The sequence below is a fragment of the Phyllostomus discolor genome, chromosome 1, assembly GCF_004126475.2.
Source record: "Phyllostomus discolor isolate MPI-MPIP mPhyDis1 chromosome 1, mPhyDis1.pri.v3, whole genome shotgun sequence".
NCBI classification, from domain to species: Eukaryota; Metazoa; Chordata; class Mammalia; order Chiroptera; family Phyllostomidae; genus Phyllostomus; species Phyllostomus discolor.
Genome location: NC_040903.2, coordinates 11,288,074 through 11,311,299, shown reverse-complemented (window position 1 = coordinate 11,311,299; position 23,226 = coordinate 11,288,074). Strand labels below are relative to the sequence as shown.

Genomic DNA, 23,226 nt, shown 5'->3' with positions numbered 1-23,226 from the left:
ACATTCCCAAATTTTGCTGAAATATGTTAGTTTCTAACATATTAGATACATGTTTATGTTATTTTTAGTTTGTACACAGAGACATTGTTTTGGGATAGGGAGAAAATTTTCTCCTCCATTTTTCATTTGGATTTAAATTAGATTGATTTTAATTACCCGCTGCAAATTAAAAAAGATTCTAAAACCGTACCACCATCATCTTTTGTATTGCCAGGATAGTTATATCATGATTGTTGTAGTAGCCTCAAATGGTTTGAAGAGTTAAGAAGATAGAGGAAATCCCTCAAATATTTATGTCCAGCTTTATATGACATAGCCAATAAATTGTAATTTATTTACTTTTATGTAAAATATGTCAGTATTTGATGGTTACCTCAACTGGGTACCCACAACCTGGAGATAAAGCACAAAGGGTGCCTGTCCTTAAGGGTTGTACAACTAATAGGAACAGAAATGCTTTTAAACAAATAAATGTATTAAAGCACCTACTATCTCCACAGGATGCTGAATCAGTGGGTACGAACAGATGAGTCTTGAGATGAATGAAGTTCAGTAATAAAACATGCACACAAGTGAATTTTAACTAATAATAGCTAATGTGAATGATTGGCTTTTTAAATTGTTTTCAATTCATGGGCATGGATTAAAAAGCATCCTTTGAAGAGCATCACTCTGATTCGCTTGTGTTTCCTCGGGCAGAAGAGAGGAGAGGGGACCAAGGAGGGTTCGCTGCGAATGGGCATGTGGGGTGGGTCACATGGTCAGCGTGCTTGTCATGCAGAACACAGCAAATAAAGAAAACAACATAGTCATCCCTCCATATCTACAGGTTCCACATCCTAGGATTCAACCAACTACGGATCAAACATACTTGAAAAAAGTGTTACATTGTTGCTGACATGTACTATGTAGTTGAACGTTTCATGATGGTGTCTGTGCCGAGCCTGCACACTTTTCTCTTGTCCCTATTTCCTAAGCAATATGGTAAAACAGCTCTTACATAGCATTGCTGTTGTGTTGGGTATTACAAGTTATCTGGAGATGAGTTGAAGTACATGGGAGGACGCGTGTAGGTGCTTTCACGAATAGTTATTGTGACAGCCCTCAGAGTGTGCCTTTTGTCAGGTTTGTCCTTGAGGGCCCCTGCGCTTCCAGTGAGTGGCAGGGCACCGTGGGCCTCGTCTTAACACAGGCTCTGGGAGTTTCGCTAGATGAGTCAGCACTGCTCTCCCTCAAACACCTTTGCTTTTCAAGCACAGTATTTCCTGATTTGACTTGAAGTCTACGTCCCACCTGCTTCTTCTCTCGCCCTGAACTTGAAGCCTAAACAGAAATGTCAAAGCATGAAGAAGTAACATTTTCACACAGCCAGGAGGGAGAGTGGGCAGGGAATACGGATCCACTCTTCATGATCTGTTTCAGCCAAACAGCGAGGACTCAGGGGACTCCAGTGTTCGGCCCTACTCCCTGCTGGAGTGCAGGGCCTTGTTCCTGTGAGCTGCTAGGTTGACTTTGGATCTCTTAAATATGCCCGGTCACCCCCTGTTCATGCTTCTCCTCATTCCTGGGCAAGAGTAGAAGTGTCTTCCTACTAGAAATCACGAGAATGCTGTGTGATATCACTCTTTTCATTTGCATTGCACTCAGAATAGGCTAGTTTAGAGAGGACCTTTCTGACTGCCTTCCACTTTCGGTCAGCACAGGGAATCCCAACAAACGCATTGAATGTTTTCGGTCATTGTGACAGCCCCACCTAACATCTAGTCAACCATATCAAATTAAAATATTCCATTCTTTCCTCTATTTAAATGCCTACCACTTCACTGTCATTGGGGGTGAAATCCAGTAACAAAGGCAATAGCCGTCTAAGTTTATCAAATTACTCAGATAATCATTCATTTCTAGAGTATTTCATTATTCATTTAAGGGCATGCCTGGCACGTGGGAAGTGCTTTATAACTAGCAGGTATTATTTCTACTTGAAAGGCAAATTGTGTTCTTAATTCTTCTCTATTCGAATTTTTTTTCCCTTCAGGTTTCTCTGTTGATTTTTTTCCATGATTCTATTTACCTGATAATTAAAATATGTACTTGAGCGCTATGGCTTCGGATTGACTGTATTATCTAAGAATAGGTCTTATATGTGCCCTTCGTCTAAACTTCTGTATAATCTATACTCAGCAGGATCAAGAGTAGAGTAGCATAGAAAACCAAGTGTTGAAAACCAAGTTTTGGCTGTTATTCTTTCGGTTGCTTGAGAGCTTGTTATACTTGCGGAATTGGAGCTTTGATCAATAAGTTAAAGCTAGTGAAGAACGGGAGAAGAGAAATGTTTTGAGACAAAGCAGATCATGGAGATTAGAAGTCATTTAAAATGTGGAGTTTTGTTCCCCTGAGTGTGGTTCATGGGCAGCAGCATCCCCATCATCTGGGAGCTTGGTAGACATGCAGAATCTTAAGCCCCACACCAGACCTCCTGACTCAGCCTGCGTTTATTCAAGATCACTCGTGGGCCCTGGCTGGTGTGGCTCAGTGGACTGAGCGCCAGCCTATGAACCAAAGGGTTGCTGGTTCGGTTCTGGGTGGGGCATATGCCTGGGTTGCAGGCCAGGTCCGGTCCCCAGTGGGGCGCTGGAGAGGCAACCACCCATTGATGTTTCTCTCCCTTTCTTTTTCCCTTCTTTACCCTCTCTCTAAAAATAAATTTAAAAAAAATTTTTTTTAAAGAGATCAATCAAGGGATTTGTGTACCCATTCACATTTGAGAACCACTGGGCTAGGACATACAAGCATCAACCATGAACTTCAAAACCCTGCAGTAGAGAAAGGAAGTACTGTGCAATGATGGACCAGTCACGGACAAAGTTAGGGGAACTTGAACCCAGCTCTGCATCTCCCCTCAAGTCCTACAGTGGTAAGTGGTGGAAGTAGCATGTCAATATAGGTTTGGGTTCACCGTTGACTTTTTCCCTGTATCACATTGAGAGAAGTTTGTCAGTAATCTCTGAGAGCAGACTTTTCTTTGTCTGCTCTTGCAATTTAGATAGTGAGGCTACTGTGCCCGACTTCAACTGTTTCAACATTGTTATTTCCAGTTCTCAAACGATGCCTACTCAATGATAACAATTTCAAAGATTCCATTTCTTAAAAAATTTCCAATCCCTTCCATTCCTCCCTTACAAATACAGTTGATCTTCATTCTCCAAAGCAGCTACCTTTCTAAATCCAAGTGCTCACTAAAATGTATGTACAACTCCAGAATCAATATCCAGGGCATTTCCGTGGCCATTGTGGACAGCCGCAGAACAGCAAAAAAGTGCCATCAGCTGTTGCGCGCGTTCCCAGCGGAGGCTGAACACGGGGACGCTCCGCCTCTTCCGTTCAGCTCTCACACTGTCAACGAGTGTCTTTTTCACCGTCTGTTTAGTTCCATGTTTTTCCCATTTCTTTTTGTTTGATTTCACTCTTCAAGCTGGTCTCCATGCACAGTGCTAAAGTTCCGCTTACTTTTCCTGTGCCTAAGAGGAGGTGGAGAGGTACAAGACAAGCTTCGTTCAGGTATGTTATACTCTTGGCTATAAATTCAATGTGGATGAATCAACAATATGCATTCAGTGCGGTGACTTGAAACAGAAATAAGGCACACAAGAAGGTTATACTGTGACTAGCTGATAAAAATCTTGTGACTAGAGGTGCTCAGGAACCGAGCCCTGCATTTCCTCAGGAGCGATGGCTCAATCCTCACTAATTCAGGGTTTGCAACGACTTCATAGAACTAAAGTACTGCAGGTAATGAGAATTCTGTCACAGCCCAAGATAACTTTTTCTCCATGACAATTTGGTTCTGTCCTAGAACTTAGAAACACCTGCAGTCACTGCTTGCTCAGTAATCTCCACAATGCAACAGAAATGAGCAATACACCGTGTGCTCCTCCAGATAGCCTAAGAAAGCCTGGGCGGGAGCTGAATCCATTTGCCGACGGTGACTTCTCTATTGTTACAATGCATCACCTCGTTTAGAACTGATTTCACCTGTGAAGGAGGAGTCTCTCCCTCCCCTTGCTGGGGTCAGGCTATTTATCACTGTCCTTTTCCCTTTTCAGTTTAAATCCCAAACAAGCAGGTAGCCTTCTGGGGTCACATTCTGAACCTCCTTTTAGAACCACGGGGAAATGCAGAACACCGTCCAGGCATCTCGAGTCTTCGCATCTCGCAGCTGTGGAAGCTGAGGCCGGGAGCGGCCAGTGGAGTGCCCGGAAGGGTTGCTAGAGCAACCTAGGGAAGCAGGGGCTCAGAGGAAGGGCTGTTTTCTTCGTTGACGCTGGAGCCCAGCGCTCGCGGACTTCCTCTCTTTGAGACGTTGGGTGTTCCCATAATGGGAGGCAGACTGTTTGCTCTGCCCCATGGGTCACTAGTGGCCACTTTCCTTGGACACTTAAGAGAGCATTTGGCTGTTTTCTAGAAAGGATTAAAGGTGTTAAGAAAAGGAATATTGATTTAGGGCTTCACGACTTAGGGAATCTGGGTTTCTCTGTTGGGCCTGGAAGGCAAATTTGCTACCACAGCACTGCAGCTGATCCTCCTACAGAAGGGGAAATTGCCATGTGTTAAAGGTGCGTCTTGACTTCTAACTACCCCAGCATTGTGTAAACTGTCTCAGACCTAAATTGAACCAGTACCTTCACAATGTAACCATATTCTTCTCAATTGCAATGCTACTTTAGGCAGGATCTATGTGAAAAACATTTTTTTTGTGGGGGCACATATTAAAATTTGATTTTTTCCTACTTAAAAAACAAACAAACCATACGATCTGCACTCCGGCTTAGCCTTGGCTGAATCAATATGACGAGTTACTAAGGACTAATGAATGAGATCGCAGGTCCCTGAAGACACACGGGATGACAAGTGTGTGTGTGCATGGAACCAACCAGAGGGGCCTTGTCCAGAAACACATGGAGTTCTTTTTCCAGTAGAAAATGAATGACTTCCCCTTTCACCTGTATTTTGGTTCCCTCTCCTCATGTGTTAAGGTAAATGCATTTTAACTTGAAGGGGAGCTCAAGTTTGAAGAACGTAAAAATTACCCTAGAGAACCAGACCAGTCAACACTCGACAATCTTTTCTCAGCTTGTTTTCTTTAACCTTGAACCCCAACACTCTTGTGCAGAAAGCATTTCCGATAATGGAGATGAATACCTGCTGATATGAAAGAAGATCGATACTACTTGTGACATGGGGAGGATTTCAGATAATGTGTATGAACACCTGACGCATTCTAGATACATTGTTGACTCTCAGTGAAATTGGATAGTTTCTTTGGATTTCTCATCGGGCCTGTATCGTTCATAAATAACTGGCCTATTAGCTGGAATTATCAGTCTCTATGTTCGCTGTCTCTATTTCCTTGCTCAATGAAATATTCTTTCGGAGGCTGCTCAGGCAGTCTCAGACTTAAAAATGTAACTTCACCTTTAAAAAAACTAACCGCAAAGAGCAGCGTTTTCCTTTCCCCCGAGGCTGCATTTTTTTCAGGGCTGGTGCCGGGACACGGAGGACAAAGCTGTCTCCCCAGGAACTCACAGTGTGTTAGAGAAAGTAGACAAGTAAATAAATAAAAGCAAGGAAATGTCACTCTTCATCGTATCATTTTATTTTCTTAATAGCAGTTATAACAACCTGCAATTGTCCAGGGCAATCTGCCTCTCCTCCTAGGAAGTAAATGCTCTGAGGGCAGGGACCTGGCACGGAGCAGTGGGTACCCACTAAGGGTGAGTTTAATAAATACAGCACAGCCCTGGCTGGCGTAGCTCAGTGGATTGAGTGCGGGCTGCGAACCAAAGCATCGCAGGTTCGATTCCCAGTCAGGGCACATGCCTGGGTTGCAGGCCACGGCCCCCAGCAACCGCACATTGATGTTTCTCTCTCTCTCTTTCTCCTTCCTTTCCCTCTCTAAAAGTAAATAAATAAAAATCAAATCAATCAATCAATCAATCAATACAGTACAACATGAGATACTGGGTCCGTACAGGGGACTCTGGGGCCCTTACGTGAGTAGTTTCTCTAGGGCTACAAGATTTTTCTGCTACTCTTTCTTGAAGCCTATTTATGCATGTGGCTCTGTGCTATGATTCTCATTTCAAGCTTCTCTCTCGGTCTCGTATGCTTGTCCTGCCTAGAGTAGCATTGCAATAAAAAGGTGATGGTTATATTGTGACTATGTGTATAAACTGTCTGAATGCAGACATGGCGATGATGACCTAGAGATTTGCCATGGTCTCCCCGTGACCCAGTCTGTCTCATTCTGGACCCCAGAGCCCGAGGGTACATCATAAATGAGGTAGGACACTGGGCGCCACCTGGAGACACATGGCTTTGAACCTCAGCTCGCTCACTCAGTGAAGTGAGCGAGTTGTCCATCTCCCTGACTCTCAGACTCACCTGTGCAGTGGGGAGTGAGCAGCACTTTCTCCTCACAAAGTCGATGCTTGTAAAATGCTTAGCACTGAGTGTGCATGCATTGAATCTGCGTACATGCAACTAATGTTCAGAGATTTGCATCCTGTTTCAGCGAGTTGTGTTCCTTATAAGCCTTGGTAGGATTGCGACTTTAGGACCACCCGTACCCCCAACATTGCTGCCATCTGATGTTGGGGTGAGGGAGTGGAAGCCTTCCCACAGAAGGTAACGTGGGCAGTGTTTGTGTGTCTGACCTGGAAGCTATGGAAGAGTGGGAGCAGGAGGCCCTTCTAGAAGGTGTACCCCCATGAGACAGCTGTCAGCGCTTCTTGTATGAGTGGTAAACAGCCCTGAAGCTGTGGCATCTCGGAGTTCCCCAATCACTGAAGGCAATAAAGAAAAAAGCAAAAGATAATGAAATCTTTGGGGTAACTTTAGTGACAATCGAAGAGGGATGTTTGGTTGTGGAAAGCATTTCTTTTGTTTGCTTTCAGGGCTGCTTTATAAAACTAAATGGTGGCAGAAACACTGTGGAAGTTATTAATGAGAAAGATCAAGCTAAATGTAACTATAATTCTAACTGTCCAGAGCCATTAATTTGAACTAATTTGCTGTAAACAATTCAAGCTGAAGGTTTGCTGGACCTTCATCATTTTCTGCCCAGCTTTTTAGCTTCCTTGGTAGGCAGCAAGGGGGGCTTTATCGATCTAGTGTTTGCAATGATTTGTCTCTAACAAAGACTGTGTCATAGTGAATCAAGCAATGTCTAACGAAAGTATTTTGTTTTTTAAAATAGATATAAAGTGATTCATGTGGCAGTTTTTAGGACTTGTTTCCACTACTAAGGGATGTGCATTTTTTCAGCAAGCATAGGCCGCAAATCTGTGCTTATCTTTTAATTCTCAAATGATGTCTTCTTGGTAAGAAATTAGCATTTCCATCAGGCCCGGTTTCTAGACGCCATGTATTTTCGAATGCACTGATTCCCGAAGTAGCACTTGTGCGTTTCATACCCCTTGCCTAGGCTGGGTATAAAATATAATGAAAGAATGTGACTGGGGTTCAATAGGCACATCCCTCTACCAACTAATAGCTGTGTGAGGCTGGGCAGGTTTATTAAAGTCTCTGATCCTCAATTCCTTCCTAGGATTGTTGTACAGATTAATGATACAGTGTAGATGACAGGTATGTCACATGTAATGCAGCCCATGTAAAAGGCATAGCACGTATAACAATATATGCAACAGGAGTCGTATATGTAATGGAGTATAGGCAAAAGGCACAGCACAGCATGTCCCAAGCAGACAATAGGACAAGGATCCCTGGGCAAGTGACTCATTAAAGATGTGCTCCCAGGTGAAGGAAGAAGGACACTGGGGACAGAAGGCTGGGAAGGGGAAAGAACCCCGGCAAGGGTATGGTGTCAGGCAAAGTCCCAGCCTCAGCCTGATTCTGCAGAGAGGAGCTGTGTTGTGCAAAGTGTGCTTCGGAGTTTGCCGAGACTTAACATGAGAGAGCAGGACCTCCTTCTTCCCTCACTAACTGGTTTGACTACAGGATACAGTGGAACTATAAGCTCTCGGGCACTTGCCACTCTCTGGCCATGCGGACACAGCGGCTCCAGCCACCTGAGGGCCGCTGTCCCAAACTAAGTCACAAATGCAAGCCATTAGGTGAAGCGAAAGCAGTGAGGGACACTAGGAGCCAGTAACAGGGACCTGTGGGGATCGAGGCAAACCACTGAAGGTGTTCACTACAGTAACACATGATAAAGTCTCAACAAATGTCAGTTCCCTTTCTTCTCCTAAGCAGTCACTATTCCCATCATTCATAGCAGCCTCTTACTTAGTGTTAAGTCTTGAGGTCAAAGGTTGTATACTTTCAGCCTTTTCAATGGCTGCACGTGGCCATGAGAGAAAATGTGCTGGGCACACGGGAAGATGAACATGAGTCATGACTTACGAAACTCAGATCCTCATGCATTTCTGGTTTGCGGTAAATCTCAAGGGCCACACGGGGATGGTAGACAAAGATTGTTATTACTCGTTAGTAGTTACTACAGAGCACACAGCAATTCCAACCGCTGTGTTTGCTTTCTTTGAGTGATTAGTGAGATGTCCTATTCTAATCTGAAAGTTTTTCTGATACACATTAAAATTAGCTCTGGCAATTGCAGGCAAGGTAAAGGATTCGGGATGTTGGGAGCTATCAGTTCTGACAAAGTCATCAGAGAGGCAACTGTTCTTCAACGTGTTCAATATGAGAACAAGAACCAAGTAGCCACTTAAGAAAACTACAGCTTGATGCTCTCACACAAAACATTGCAACTGAGACAATTTCAGCAACTGCCAGCCAGACTCATGTCCATTAAAAGCAAATGTAATCAATGAGATTTTTTTTTTAAAAGCAAATGTAATCAAGAGCCAAGGATGAGAGAAGGGAATTGCTTTGGGCCATTACCGTGCTGTCCTATAGATCACGCTGCACCATAACACACTGTTTGTGAACCTCCCACAGGCTGCCCCCTTCAGGGTCTGCAAATGGATGGTAAGAAGTCACTGTCTGCTGATCCCCACCCCGGGGGGTCGGGGGTGGGGCAGGACAGCTGTGAGGCTCTCTGAAGGTGAACCGGCTCTAAAAGTACCACATTGCCTACCTCCAATAGCTGTAACTGAGGCAAAAGGAAATGCTTCCCCAGGCTGTGTTTACTGAGCTGAGTTTCCAGAAGTGACATTTACTTTGAAAGCGTTCAGTAACTCTTTTGTCTGGCATATAATCTCCACAAGCGCTTAGGATAACAGATGGAGCGTACACTGCGCCTTGAAAATTAATGTGGCCCCTCCACGGGTGACTGACAGAGGGATACCACCGCTGTGACAAAATATTCCTCAGGGTGTCCCTAGCCACCCAGAACTTGGGGAAGCCTCACAGGCCACCCTGTTCAGGGTGACCAGGGAAAAGACAGGGCTGCCTGTCCCTTGATCGGAAGGCATTAGCGATCTTGGCGAGGTTCGAGTCCTTTCTCACGATCTTCCCTCTGCATTTGAAAGTGGAAACCAAACAGTTACAGCATATGGAGCCCAGAGAGAACATCCTCCAAAGCACAGCTTGTGTTATTAAAGAGGCAAACGGTGTCCTCGGGACCGCGGACGCCTCCAGGCTGATTTGTTTGTGATACTGATAGGTAAACAAACACCAGTGATGACGCTCTGGGGCGGCGTGTAATGCATGCGGATTGCTTCTGTTTCCCGCCAGAGCCCCAGGGCTGGACCAAAGGATGCTTTCACTGGTGTGGACTGAATCCTAGTGACAGGACGGGAGGTTCCTCTCCCCCGTCTCACTTACCAGCTGGCTTTCTCTTCCACGGAAAACATAAATATCTTTTTTTCACCGCAGCCTTGTCTGCAAATATTTAAAATAGTAATTACTGGGGAAAACCAAGCACAACTATATTTGTTTGTCATGTAATTATGTGTTTATGACACTTGCTGTACAAAGCAAATTTTCTTTTTATTGTGACATAAATTCGCTAGCTTTTACCGGAGAAACCATATGTAGTTCCCTTCACAGCCCGAAAAGTACAAATCAATTGGTTTCTACTGTTAGCGGTGTCCACGTAAGCAGAGTGCCTGCCTACTTATTGCTTTAAAATTTGCCACGAGGCAGTTTTTCCCAATTCCTAGAGAAATCCATATGGACCTACTATTTAAATCAGAAGGTGTAGGCTTCAAAACTTTTCCTTTTATAGAAGAATTTGATCTAGAATGTCTAAAATAATGATTTCAATCATTTATTCATTCAGTACATTTTTATTGACTACCTACATATCTGATATGTATTGAATGCTTGTATCTTTTTTTAAAGCTTCCTTATGTTTTATGTATTTTTTAAAAGATTTTATTTATTTATTTTTAGAGAGGGAAGGGAGGGAGAAAGAGGGAGAGAGAAACATCAATGTGCGGTTGCTGGGGGTCATGGCCTGCAACCCAGGCATGTGCCCTGACTGGGAATTGAACCTGCGACGCTTTGGTTCGCACCCCACACTCAATGCACTGAGCTACGCCAGCCAGGGCTAATGCTTGTACCTTTAGGTCATCCCTTTTCTGACTCTACCCTTATTTAGGAGAATCTCAGCTGTAAAGATGGGGAAAGCCTGAAAGTCATATGAGGGAACAGCACAGGGAATACGACCCTAGGGCCAAGGAACAATGAGCCAATGGACATTCACTAAAGGTTTCCTTTGTTCCCAGAGGGCTGAGTTCTCAATAAACACAGCTCTGCTTGACTTTTGAAGAGTTTAATTATTAATGATGGTCAATACCCTAAACCTGATGCCTGTTCCTAGTGGTTTGAAAACCTGTGGGGAATTTTTTACTCTTCTATTGAAAGTCAGCTGTAAAACTGACTGAGAATAAACAGACTTCCTGCTTGGGAAGTGGAAATTGGCAGATAACTGGGAGGGAGCTGGAAAGGGAAGAATTCTCCTGTAGAATGTGTCAATGTGTGCCCACTTGTAGAAAATTCTCAGCCTAAGAGTTAGAGGAAATTGAAACCCCTGTTGCCCAGTAGTTTAAACTTTATTTTCTTTATTAAAAAGAACTATTGGTAGCAGAAAACTTTCTTCAAAGGGAAGCATCCTAAAGACCCAACATATAAAACCGATAAAACACAGAGCTTCTCCAAATCAAGGAGGAGTCCAGATAGCGTGTTTCCATCCCACACTAACAGGTGGGACTGTACTGAGACTGTTTGGTCAAACCCTCCCCTAAGGCACCATCTCGAAGCCACGTCATTGGTGACTTGTCTTGTATTTCATGACAAGGAACTCCTTGCTTCACAAGGTAGCTATTTCATCTCTCCACAGCTCTAAGACATGTGTATAGGTTTCCTGCATTATCACTCATTACAAATCACCAGTACAGGAGAGATTTTCAATACAAATGGGATCAGAAGTAATGGGACACTGTGCTTGTTCGTTGTCAGCTCAGAAAACCCACTAAAGGTTTAAGCAGGAGGCAACAGGTTTTTTTTTTTAACTGTTGATCAAGGATACTGGTTTCCATTTTACCGCCACCACTCCCGCCCAGCCCAGACATCCCCAGATCCTTCCCCTGGTTCCACCCCACCGCCCTTGGTTTTGTCCATGTGTGCTTTACTGTTCTTCCTAAAAACCCTCCCCTCTCCCCCCCCCCCCCATTACCCCTTCTACCTCCCCTCTGGTAACAATTTCTTTTTAAAAATCTTTTGGGTTCCCTGAAACAGGCTTAGTGACTTTTTCATGGAAAGGCTACAATGAAATGTATCCCTTGCATAAAATCAGCTATGCAAGATTCAACCTCAAGAAAATGTTTGTTCTGCGTCCTAAGTCCTTTGAGAAAGCTTGGTGTTAGAGGAGGTATAATGAAAATGCCAATTACAGATGCTCAGCAAGCAAACCTGTTCAGAAACTCCAATCGAAAGGAAAGTTCATCCCAGATGCAATATTTATATGTCCTCCGGCTCTCGGGGCGACAGCGCCCCTGAGCCCTGACTCACCCCTGCCTCTGCACCCAGCACAGACACAAACACAAAACGCTCCCTGGCAGACCGCAGCCACTGCCATGGGCTTGGAGGAGGAGAAGGGCACAGCAGCTTTCCTGTGTCTTTGTGTCTCTGAGGGGCTGTGTGAGAAAGGTCTCCAAAGTTCCCAGGAGGCCAGCAAGACTAAATAAAAGCGGTGTGTGGCACGTCCCTGCCCTCTCTCATCTGCCGAGTCTCGACACAAGCGCCCCCGCAGAGCTGGTGTCTGTGTGTCGCGCCAAGAATGTTTCAGGGGCTCTGCCCCCTGTTTTTGCAAACAGTTTCATTGGAGCTCAGCCACACCCCTCCGTCTAGGCATTGTCTGCCACAGCTTTCAAAGTGCCGTGGCGGAACCAGGCGATGCAGCACACACCTCACGGACCGCGGTGCCTAAAATATTTCCTACCCGGTGCTTTACAGATATGGTTTGCTGACCACTGTATGCTGTGCTCACCACCCCAAGTGGAGTCTCTGTCCATCACTGCGTATCCCCACTATCCCCTATGGTAACCGGAAAAGACACCGGCGTTCGGGCTGCCTGTCACTACCAGATCCAATAAGCAATGACAGGGATTGAATCTTTCATAGGCGCTTTATTCAGATGGCCGGTGATCCGAGAAGATGGCAGGGTCATACCCTAACAAACCATCTTCCCCTTACTTTCCTGGCCAGATCTTTTATAAGGGGGTTGGGGGAGGACCAACGGGTTGGCGAAAGCCTTGAAATTCCCAGCTACAGCACTCCCATCCTGGGCAATTAGCTATCTCCAAGTGGGAGGGGTGGTTGCCTGCTCTTCCCAATACCATGTCTCCAGGCGGTAATCTTTAGCCAGCACCCCAGGAGGTCGGCTGCTTTTTCTCAGGCGCCAGACGGGCCTTACCTGTTGTTTCTGAAACAAAAAGCTTAACATACACATTACTTGCTAGATTTATGGTTATTTACCTTAAGCTAAAATTTTCCAAGTTTGAGTCCCCTATCACTATCCTACCCCCGCCCTCCCCCTCACAACACACAGATATCACCACACTGTGGTCCACGTTCATGAATTTTTTCCTCTTTTTTTTCTTTTTTGCTCTGTCCCTCCACCCTCTCCACCCAGCTCCCCAACCCCCTCTCCTCCGACCACTGTCAGCCTGCTCTCTGTCTTCGCCTGTCTCCGTTTTGCTGGAAAGACAAGCACCATATATGATTTCACTCATAGGTGGAACCTAATGACCAAAACGACCCTTGCTTGCTGGTACGGTGGTGGTAAAGAGGATTCAGCAGAAGACAAGGGCCAGTGACATAGAATTGGCTGGAGGGACTAGGCAAAGTAACTCGGGTTTGTACGGCATTCGCTCTTCAGTGGATCCCAAACATGTAGGCCAAGGCTTTTTAGTTTCCATTTGAGGAAAAGGCAAGCCAAGAGCAGGGAGCAGGTGAGCAGCAGAGCCAGTGGGAAATTGTCCAGTGAAAAGGAACTTTTTTGCACATGTCACAGCACAAAGACACACTTTTGTGTGCTTTATGTCAAAGCACATTCACAAATTTGAATTTTAGAGACTAACTGTATAACAGCATTCATCTTATGCTCATTTTATTGACCAGAATTCAGAGAATAAAGGCAAAATAGCAGTAATAGAGGAATAGAAATTAATTTCAGGCTTTGCCATCCACTATAATTTATAAATTATTTTCATCTCCCTAAACATCAACTAATCATCTATAAAATGCAAGGTATAATAATAGAAACTACTGTTTCTGGGAATTCAGACATAATGAATTACAGATGTGTGGTACAGAGTGAGAATTAAATAAATGTCAATAAAGAATTAGCAAATAAATATCCTGGTTCAGGTTCCCCCAACCCGCAACTGAGGAAACCGTACGCCAGGGCAAGCACGCAGGGGCAAGGGGTCTGTGACCCAGGGAGCCGCTTGAAGGAGTGGGAATAGGGGACAAGAAGAGGTGACAGTTAGCAAAGGAGTATGGGCACAAGCCCATGGAGATCCTGGTAGAGACTGCCTGGAACCTGCCTTCAGATTGTCACAATGGGACAGTTCATGTCTGTTGTCGGGCAAGGCTCGCTCATGTGTCATTATCTCCCTGGCAGGCATTTCCCTGGGCTCAGGGAACGCCCCGAGGTAGAGACATGGGCAGCTGCGGTACCAATGGGACTGTCTCGGTTGAGTTCCGGGGAAGGTCAAGGGGATGTGGCTGAGCCATCCACTGAGTCTGCTGCAACAGACAGACAATGCGGCAGTCTCTCTTGTTCCAGGTCCACAAGTTCTAATCAACAGACATTTCGATCTAGAAGCCATTATTAACGATACACTTTCTTGGGCTTCTGAAGAGGCTGTCGCATCAAAGTCTTATAACTTATTATGAATATCACCCCAGGTGATAATAACAATGATAATGATAAAACATCTACTTTATTGTGTTTGTGTGTCTGCATGACCACATCCTTCATTAGTACCCTGGAGAAGATGTAAGGCTAGCAATTTCGTAACACATTTTGTCTTAAAGGGCATTTGAAGATATTCTTTGAAATATACCTGCAGGCCCATGGAACTTGTTTGGAGCCTGTTTTAGAAGAGATTTACAAAATGTTCAGATTCTTCTGCTACAAAATTATAGACGTAGATCTCCCAGAAAGAATGTGTAACACTCTTTCATCATGGACACCAAGGGTTAAAAAAAAAATCCTACATTGAAGTGAAAGGAATAGATTGGTTTTCTCTTTCCCTGGGCACTTTGTTTTATTAGAGAAACACACCAAGCTTTGATTCCAGTTGGGTTCCCCAGTTTTCTTTTCTGCTGCAAATCAGTCCAGACAGGTGCTGATTAGGGCACGTGTTCCCCAACTTCCTGACTCAGCGTCATTTCAAGATGACAGTGTTCCCTGGAACCATCATCTTCCCTTGCCCGTGGAAAGAAAAAACATAATGAAAAGGGATATATAGTGTTCTGGGGCTGTGGCAGAGGAAGGTAACTTAGTGGTTAACTCACGCCCCGCTCTAGCTCACAGGCGCGGTTGCTGCAGAAATGTGTTCACTGTGCAGAGCCGCCTGCGGGTGGCGAGATAACTTAGAGCACCTGGGGCCTCCCCTGGTGTAAGGCCTCAGTTCCCAACTCTGACACGGTGTTCTTTCACGACATCCCATCCTCCTATGTCTGCGTTAGGGACATTGTTTTTGCGGTGGTTGGTTTACATATGAGTATTCCCCACTGATTTGGGAGCCTCTGTGTTTTATTGACTTCCTTATCTCTGGCATCTAGCCATTACACGATACATATTAGAAGGTACTAAGTGTTTTGCCAAATGAATTATGCCAGGAAGGAAGGAAAAAAGGGAGGGAGGGAGGGAGGGAGGGAGGAAGGGAGGGAGGGAGGAAGGAAGGAAGGAAGGAAGGAAGGAAGGAAGGAAGGAAGGAAGGAAGGAAGGAAGGAAGGAAGGAGAGAGATATCTCCATCCACCTCACACCTCCCCCTCTGAAAAGCATACTTACTTTTCCTCACTCGATTACTCGATTATACCTGGAATAGGGACATGTTCCTTCAAGGAGGCTCTATGGCTCCAATGGAGTAAAGGTAGTATTTGGAGGTCCAAGGGATAAGTGGAGGCCAGATTACAGCACACCCTGGCTGAGTGAATGAAATTGTGGACTATTGCAGGGTCTTGATATGACTTCCATTCTAAAAGGCTCACTCTGCTGCTTTGAGAATAGAGTGTCGGGGAGCAAGGGTGGGAGCAGGCCGACTGTTAGGAAGCTGTTGCAGGGATCCGGGCCAGAGGAGACAGCATCTCTCATTGGGGTGGGAGCAAAGGTGGTGGTGAGAGGCGGTGGGACTCCGGGTATCAGGAGGTGGAGGCATCAGGGATCCTGATGGGGGTCTCCAGTGCTGGTGACTGGCAAGAGTGGGAGAATGCTGTTTTTGTTCATGGAAATGAGAACACTGAGTGTAGGGCTGGCTGGGGGAGGTCAGGAACTCAGTTTAACACATGCTGATTGTGAGGTTTCTAGTAGACATCAAAGTGGGGATGCAGGGTCAGCGATTACACATCTGAAGTTTGAGAGGTTCAGGCTAGACATATCAACTGTGAGTTGTTGAGATACACAAATTATTTAAAACCATGAGGATGGATAATGTCAAAAAGTAGTAAATACATGTAAATAGGAGGACTGAGCTCTGCGACACTCCAACAAAATTAGAATAGTGGTCCATTCCCTCTTGAATTCAGGTTGTTTCCACTTTTTTCTTCAAAGGAAAAGCTGGGGGGGTATTTATTTGTTTTTTTCATTTTATGTACAATTAAAACAGCTGCAATTAAAACAAAAGATCAGCAGAAGTAGCACTGAAAATTCATGAAGATGATAGCGCAGAGCAGTGCACCTAAAATAGTATCACTGTCGGAGAAGACAGTGACCTGCCCGAAAAGGATCCCATGTGACAGAGAAGCAAACTGCCCCAGCCAACCTCGAATGAATGTGACCGCATCCAACACGAGCATTTGTGAAAGTCGACCCTGGAGCCCAACACTATCCCAATAAAATAGGCCTTTGCCATTCTTTCCTCATTACTGGAAACTATTTTAGTGCCTGGTGTGGTCCGCCAGCCAGGGAGTCCTGTATTAACTTGGTATTGTTACTATAATAAATTACCGCCCATATGACCACAGTTAAGCTTACTTACTACCTCTTTAAAGACCTTGTCTTCAAATATAGTCGGCTGCAAAACCTCCTTTGCTGTGTAAGGTAACATAGAGGATTTTGCGGTCAAGATACAGACATTTATGGGGCAGCATTATTCTGCCTAGAACAACTTCTAAATTTATAGCTTCCACTTATACCTCTATTCTGAGGACCAAACCCATATATTTAAGTGTCTGTTTATTTTTTGCCACTTTAGAGGGCTAAAGGCACCACCAATACAATACATCCAGTGCTAACTTCATGAGTTTGGTCCTAAATCTGGTCTTTCACTATTGTAAGGCTCTCACCGATTTCCTGTGGTAGTAAATAAATTCAACATGGTGTATTTGCATAAGCCAGAAACCCAGGTACCATATTTAAGACCCATCCTTCCCTCATCCCCATATTAATCGAATGACATATTCTATCGATGCAATCCAGAGGATGGCAAACTTTTTCTTAAAGCTCCAGATAATAAATATTCTAGGCTTTGTGTGCCACGCAATCTCTGTCCCAACTGTTCAGCTCTGTTGCTGTAGCCATGGACAATACATAATAAATAGGTGTGTCGTGTTCTACTAAAACTTTTATTTCTAGTAACAGACAGCCGACCCATAGGCCATACTTGGTTGACCTCTGATTTAACCTTTAAAGTAAGTTTCCTTCCATCTATCCCCATTGCCAACACCTTCCTTTAATTGACCGTCATCATCACCATCATCATCATCTCTCTCTCTCTCAAACTATTGAAAGAATCCAGTCTAGCCACATCCACCTTTGAAATTCCCCAATACGCTCTTCTCAGGACAGTCAGAATAATTTTTTAAAATACAAATCTGTGTATGCCACACCCTGGCTCACATCCTTCAGCATTGCCGTGATCGTAAGACGAAATCCTCAGTGTGACCCCCTAAGGTTTCTGTCCTCTAGCCCTATGTGAGTCTCCTGCCACTGCCACGTTCGCTGTGACTGGTGTCCCAGACACGCTGACCTACAACTAGCCGTGCTTCCTCCCACCATGGCGCATTTGCACGTGCGCTTTCATCTGCTTAGGCTGCCTTTCCCCAGGCTTGACCTAACTGACTCTCAGCCATTGTCTTTGCAGGAAGAACAGGTATACTGCACTGGGGTTCAGAGTGAAATGTATGCGGGGGTTGCCATGGACCCAGCAGTAGGCACTCGGGATGAACAATGGCAAGAGGGAGAACCACAGGGGAGGGACCACACGGCAGGAACCATGTTAGGAGCTGATGATGACATACATAGCCACTCTGAGAAGTAGAAATCAGGAGCTGGCAAGACCCAGAGGAAGAAATACGCAGACCCCTCTCCTCCCACTGTTGTAGATCTGATAGTTCCCAATGACTGAACCCACCGGAAATCAAAAGGCAAGAGATCCTGAGAGAAGCAGCCTGTGGGAGTTAGTTCCCCTCTTTACATGTTCTTATAGCAACTTTGTCCTTCATAAACACTCTTCAGGGTTGTAATTTCTTTTTATATGCAGGACTTTTAGATTAATATCTACCGCTTTCTCTTGGAATCCACACCACATGATGTCAAAAACTGTGCCACTTTTACTTACAACTGTCTCACCAAATTCTACCGTAGGCCTGGCAAATTGAGGGTACTTAATACATAGTTATTAAATATTTGAAGGAAAAAAATTCAATCAATTAATCAATGAATGAACTTTTCTCAGTTTATTCTCTGCCTTAGTGGCTCTCACCTTGTTCACCATACTGTAGCAGTTTTTCCTCTTTTTTCCCAAGCACCTTGCTAAGCAGTTGGACTTGAAAACAGAATTTGACTCCATCTGCTTTGATCATTGGTCCATCCTTGGACAATATTTCTAACTCCTCCAGACTCTGAGTTTTAGTTTGCCTCCGAAGTTCAGGCCATTACAGCAAGCTCCAGAGGTGGAACTTCCTCCTTTCTTCCCCCTCTCCTGCTTCCCCAGTCTGCGGGTCAGCCTAACCCTGTGTGACAAAGGACACATTATGACAATTGGCAGCAGATTAATTGTGGTGACTATGTGGCCTTAACGTCCTAAACTCTCGTACCTTTATTTCCTTAGGTGATTGTTTATCATGTGAACTCCACATAAAAGCTCTTTTAGTAACTGTCCTCTTGGCTTCTACTTGATCTTCTCTTCCATTCTCATTCAATTTCAGGGTGATTCAAAGAGTTCTGCATATTTAAACAAATATTTCTCATGCAAAGAAGTCATTTTTCTTTTTCCTTTTCAAATTGATGGACATTTTTTAATTAAAAAGCCCTATGAGCCCTGGCTGGCATAGCTCAGTGGATTGAGCTCAGGCTGCGAACCAAAGTGTCACAGGTTCAATTCCCAGTCAGGGCACATGCCTGGGTTGCAGGCCATGACCCCCAGCAACCGCACATTGATGTTTCTCTCTCTCTTTCTCCCTCTCTTCCCTCTCTAAAAAATAAATAAATAAAATCTTTTTTAAAAAAAGCCCTATGAAGTATTGGACACTTTAAGAAAAACCATACTGACTTGACCCAAAAATACATTTTCTAAGATTAAAGATAGAATTTTTTTATCAGGATAAAGTCAATAATAATATCATCTTATTGCGCAAAACAGAAAGTACAGCTCTGAATTAAGTATTTTGACATTCACCAAATGCCAGCAGATAAGGTTGAAATTTTGAAGAGACCATTAAGGAAAAGTTTCTACTTAGTCTAAATATAGCCAATTAGTGCAGCTAATAATAGATCTATTGCTTGGTGTTTAGTGACAATTTTAGAAAAGGTTAATATATAAGAATTTATTTGGGAATATAGGCACATAAATATGTAAGCTTTAGAAATCCTGCTGGAAACTGTGCTGTCTAGCAGGCTTAACCAGGAATTTTAGTTGTTGGAAACTGACTATAAATAGTATTCAAGGTTTGCCAGTTTTCTAAGAACAAGGTGACTTTTAACAAAACATGGTATTAAATATACTTTAGTGTTCCAGCCCCAGCTGGTGTAGCTCAGTGGATTGTGTGCCAGCCTGTGAACCAGAGGGTCACTGGGTTCGATTTCCAGTCAGGGCACAAGCCTGGGTTGTGGGCCAGGTTCGCAGTAGGGGGCACAGAAAAAGCAACCACACACTGATGTTTCTCTCGTTCTCTTTCTCCTTCCCTTCCCCTCCCTCTAAAAATACATAAATAAAATCTTTATAAATAAATAAATAAACAAACAAACAAATACATAAATAAATAGAAATTTCGTGTTTCAATGATGGTTAGAAAGGAACCTCCTAGTCAAGCTGGATTCCTACATCAGCCTTATGAACATTAATCACCCTGAACCCGAGTTGAATCAGAGAATCTGCTAGAGAAGACTCTGTTGACAAAAGTGATGGTTAATAAAGACTCATTGTATTACCTAATGATGTTGCAAAAGAAAAAGCATTAATTAATTGATTCCAAACCATATTAAACTGAAAAAAATATGTATGATTTTATTATAAAATAAATTTATCAGTAAAATAAATGAATTAAGAGTGGACAATAGAAACCATGATATAAAAATCATACTCATTTGCTGGATTATCAGGCCACTACATTTATTGATGGAATTGTCATGCTGCTCTCCAAAAAGGCTGCACTGTTTCACTTTCCAGCCATGTGAGGGGTCCAGTCTCTCCACACCCTCCCCACACTTGTTCTCATCTGTCTGATTAGAGCCATCCTGCTGGGTGAAAGCGGGTCTCCTTGTGACTTTGATGTGCGTTTCACCAATGGCTTAAAATGTGAAGCATCTTTTCACATGCTTATGGGCCATCGCTATATCTTCTTTGAAGAAATGTCTATTCAGATCCTTTCCTCAGTTTTAAATTGGGTTATTTATCTTTTGATTATTGAGTTGTGTAAACATTTACTTTAGATACAAGTCCCTTATCAGATATATGATTTACAAATTTTTCTCCCATTCTATGGGTTGCCTTTTTGTTTTCTACTAGTGAATTTTTCATGTTGATTATAGTACTCTTCAACTCAGGCATTTCCATTCAGTGCTTAAAGAGTAATTTCTATATTGATGTTCTTTATGTGATGGGACACTCTCATCATGGCTTCCTTTACTTCTATAAGCATAATTTTCTTTAGGTTTTTAAATATTTTTAGAAGATTTTATTTATTTATTTTTAGAGAGAGGGGAAAGGAGGAGAAAGAGAGGGACAGAAACATCAATGTGTGGTTGCTTCTTGTGCACCCCCTACTGGGGACCAGGCATGCAACTCAGCCATGTGCCCTGACTAGGAATCAAACCAGTGACCCTTCACTTCACAGGCCAACACTCAATCCACTAAGCCACACCAGCCAGAGCCAAATATTTTCATAATGACCCCCTAGTTAATGTCTTAACCAATTGTTTTCATATTTTCATTTCCTGAGGAATGCATTTTTTATTCAAATTTTATGAGGTAAATATATGACAAGAAAATTATGGGACAACAAGATAAGGCATTAAATGATGGTACGGGTCATTTGGACCCAGTAATTTGTGACTGTTTTAAGAAAAAAAGAACTTCTAGAGCTCAGTTGTTGTGACTTTAAAAGGAATTAGAGAAATATCTTTTGAATTGTTTTATCATATTATTGTAAATGTGCTATTTCTAATATACATCAAAAATCCAAATTTTCTTGCCTAGGTTTTATTTTTTTTCCTGAATTTTCATCTCATAATGGGGATGCTAAAGTCAATGCAAAGGGACAACTTTTTGTATCTTAAAAAATTATCTTGAAAATACTGTAAGTATTAACCCCTTCTCCCCCTCCTCAATGCATATGGCTTTGTTGTTCTGAGTCAACAGATTATTTGTGTTTGCTGGTTTTTGTTTTGTTTTGTTCTTTTGCTTTTCAATTCCAATTGACATACAATATTAGTTGCAGGTGTACAACATAGTGATTAGACATTTATATAACTTACAAGCTAATTACCTGACATGTCTAGTATCCATCTGGCACTATACATAGTTATTACAACACTATTAACTATATTCCCTATGTTGTAGTTTACATCCCTGTGATTATCTTTGTAACTGGCAATTTCTACTCCTTAATCACTTCACCTTTTCCATCCATCTCCCTAACTCCCCTTCCTTCTGTCAGTCATCATTTTGTTCTCTACATCTATGAACCAACAAATTATTGTAATAGCATCAAATGAAGTAGTTGGATTGGCCTATAGGCTATATAAAATGAAAATTGGTTTTGAGCTTGTTTATTTCTTAGATGCTTGTACAGGTTGAATGTTCTTAGTCTAAGTCCATGCATGATTCCATCCCACCAAGTATGAGATTATGTTCCATCCTCCAGTGGTTGGAGGTGCCCTGAGGAAATGTGGAGTGACTGACAAAAATAAAAACACCCAGGTATATTCAGCAGCTTAAATATATGTAAAAGGCTTAGCAGGTCTTGATTCTCAGGCCGGCATTCAACCACTGAGCCATCCCAGCCAAGGCTTAGCAGGTCTTTTCTGTAGTGATTCCCCATTCTTGATGGACTCAAATGACTCAGTTCTTAGACAAGTTGTGATTCTTTCTTCCAGATCCTCTTTGGCTTTGCTACACCATTATACAAGTCATTTTATTCATTTTTAATTGATTGCATTCAATTCATCTTTTCATAACCATCTAGAGGGATGAATCATGATAATAGTTTTCAATTTTCAGTTCCCATTTAGCCTCGGTAATGAAAATAATGCACTCAAAGTTTGAAAAGTGCTTCATTTTCTTGGATACCGGATTACTGGAGTAATCTTTAAAAAGCAAGCTCATATATCTGAAGGATGATGGAATAGCAATAAAATCAAGTATCTAGGAAAAAACCTGTCTGCAGTCTGAAGGTCATGGTCTCTTTGGGTGGGTCGGTCATTAACAGCTTGGCAAATCAGGAGTGCAGGGGCATTTACCTGCTGTAGACAGAAGAGGGACTACCACTCGAACATGCCATGTTTCAGATTGAGTGTGCATGTTGATCACAAGGCCAGGCACGTGGCTGTCTTTGTTACTTTATTAATTAATACTTATTGGTGGCATGAGGAGCAGCCTTAGATGATGATGGGAAGAACTCACGGATATTGGGTGAATGTGAGGACTGCTAGAGGACAACATGCAGAGCCACTTGCCGCTAACTTGGAGCCTATGATAGACAATATGTTTTTCTGGGAATAACCTAGGAAGAAGAAACAGCTCATTGGAGCCCATGAGTTGAGCTTCAATGTTTTCCAACTCAAAAGCCTTTAAGGGATAAGTATTGTACATGTACAGTGCAACCGTGTGCTGGGGGTATGAGGAGACTCATGGAAAACTGCAGAGGCGTGATCTAATTATTTTGGTTTCTAAAAGCACTCCAAGGAAACAATGCACATCTAGCTACAGGCCATGTTTGCCTCTTAGCAATCAGTTTCTGAACTCGGGTATTGCTTGAGTGAACACGCCAGTCTCAAAACTACAGAACTGTCAGACCACAAACATGAAGCTACGCAATCTGACCTTTTACATTTCTTTCCCTCTCCTTTT

At 43.3% G+C, this 23,226-nt stretch overlaps 1 protein-coding gene and 1 long non-coding RNA gene across 5 annotated transcripts in view; both read left to right on the top strand.

Annotated features, from left to right (window-relative positions):
- Positions 1 to 23,226, top strand: part of KCNIP4 (potassium voltage-gated channel interacting protein 4) — a 927,129-nt gene that overhangs the window by 691,250 nt on the left and 212,653 nt on the right. The gene's annotated exons all lie outside the window — the stretch shown is intronic.
- Positions 20,992 to 22,334, top strand: LOC118499130. The gene is made up of 2 exons (XR_004901648.1): positions 20,992 to 22,117; positions 22,175 to 22,334. It is a non-coding gene; the product is annotated as an uncharacterized LOC118499130 (long non-coding RNA).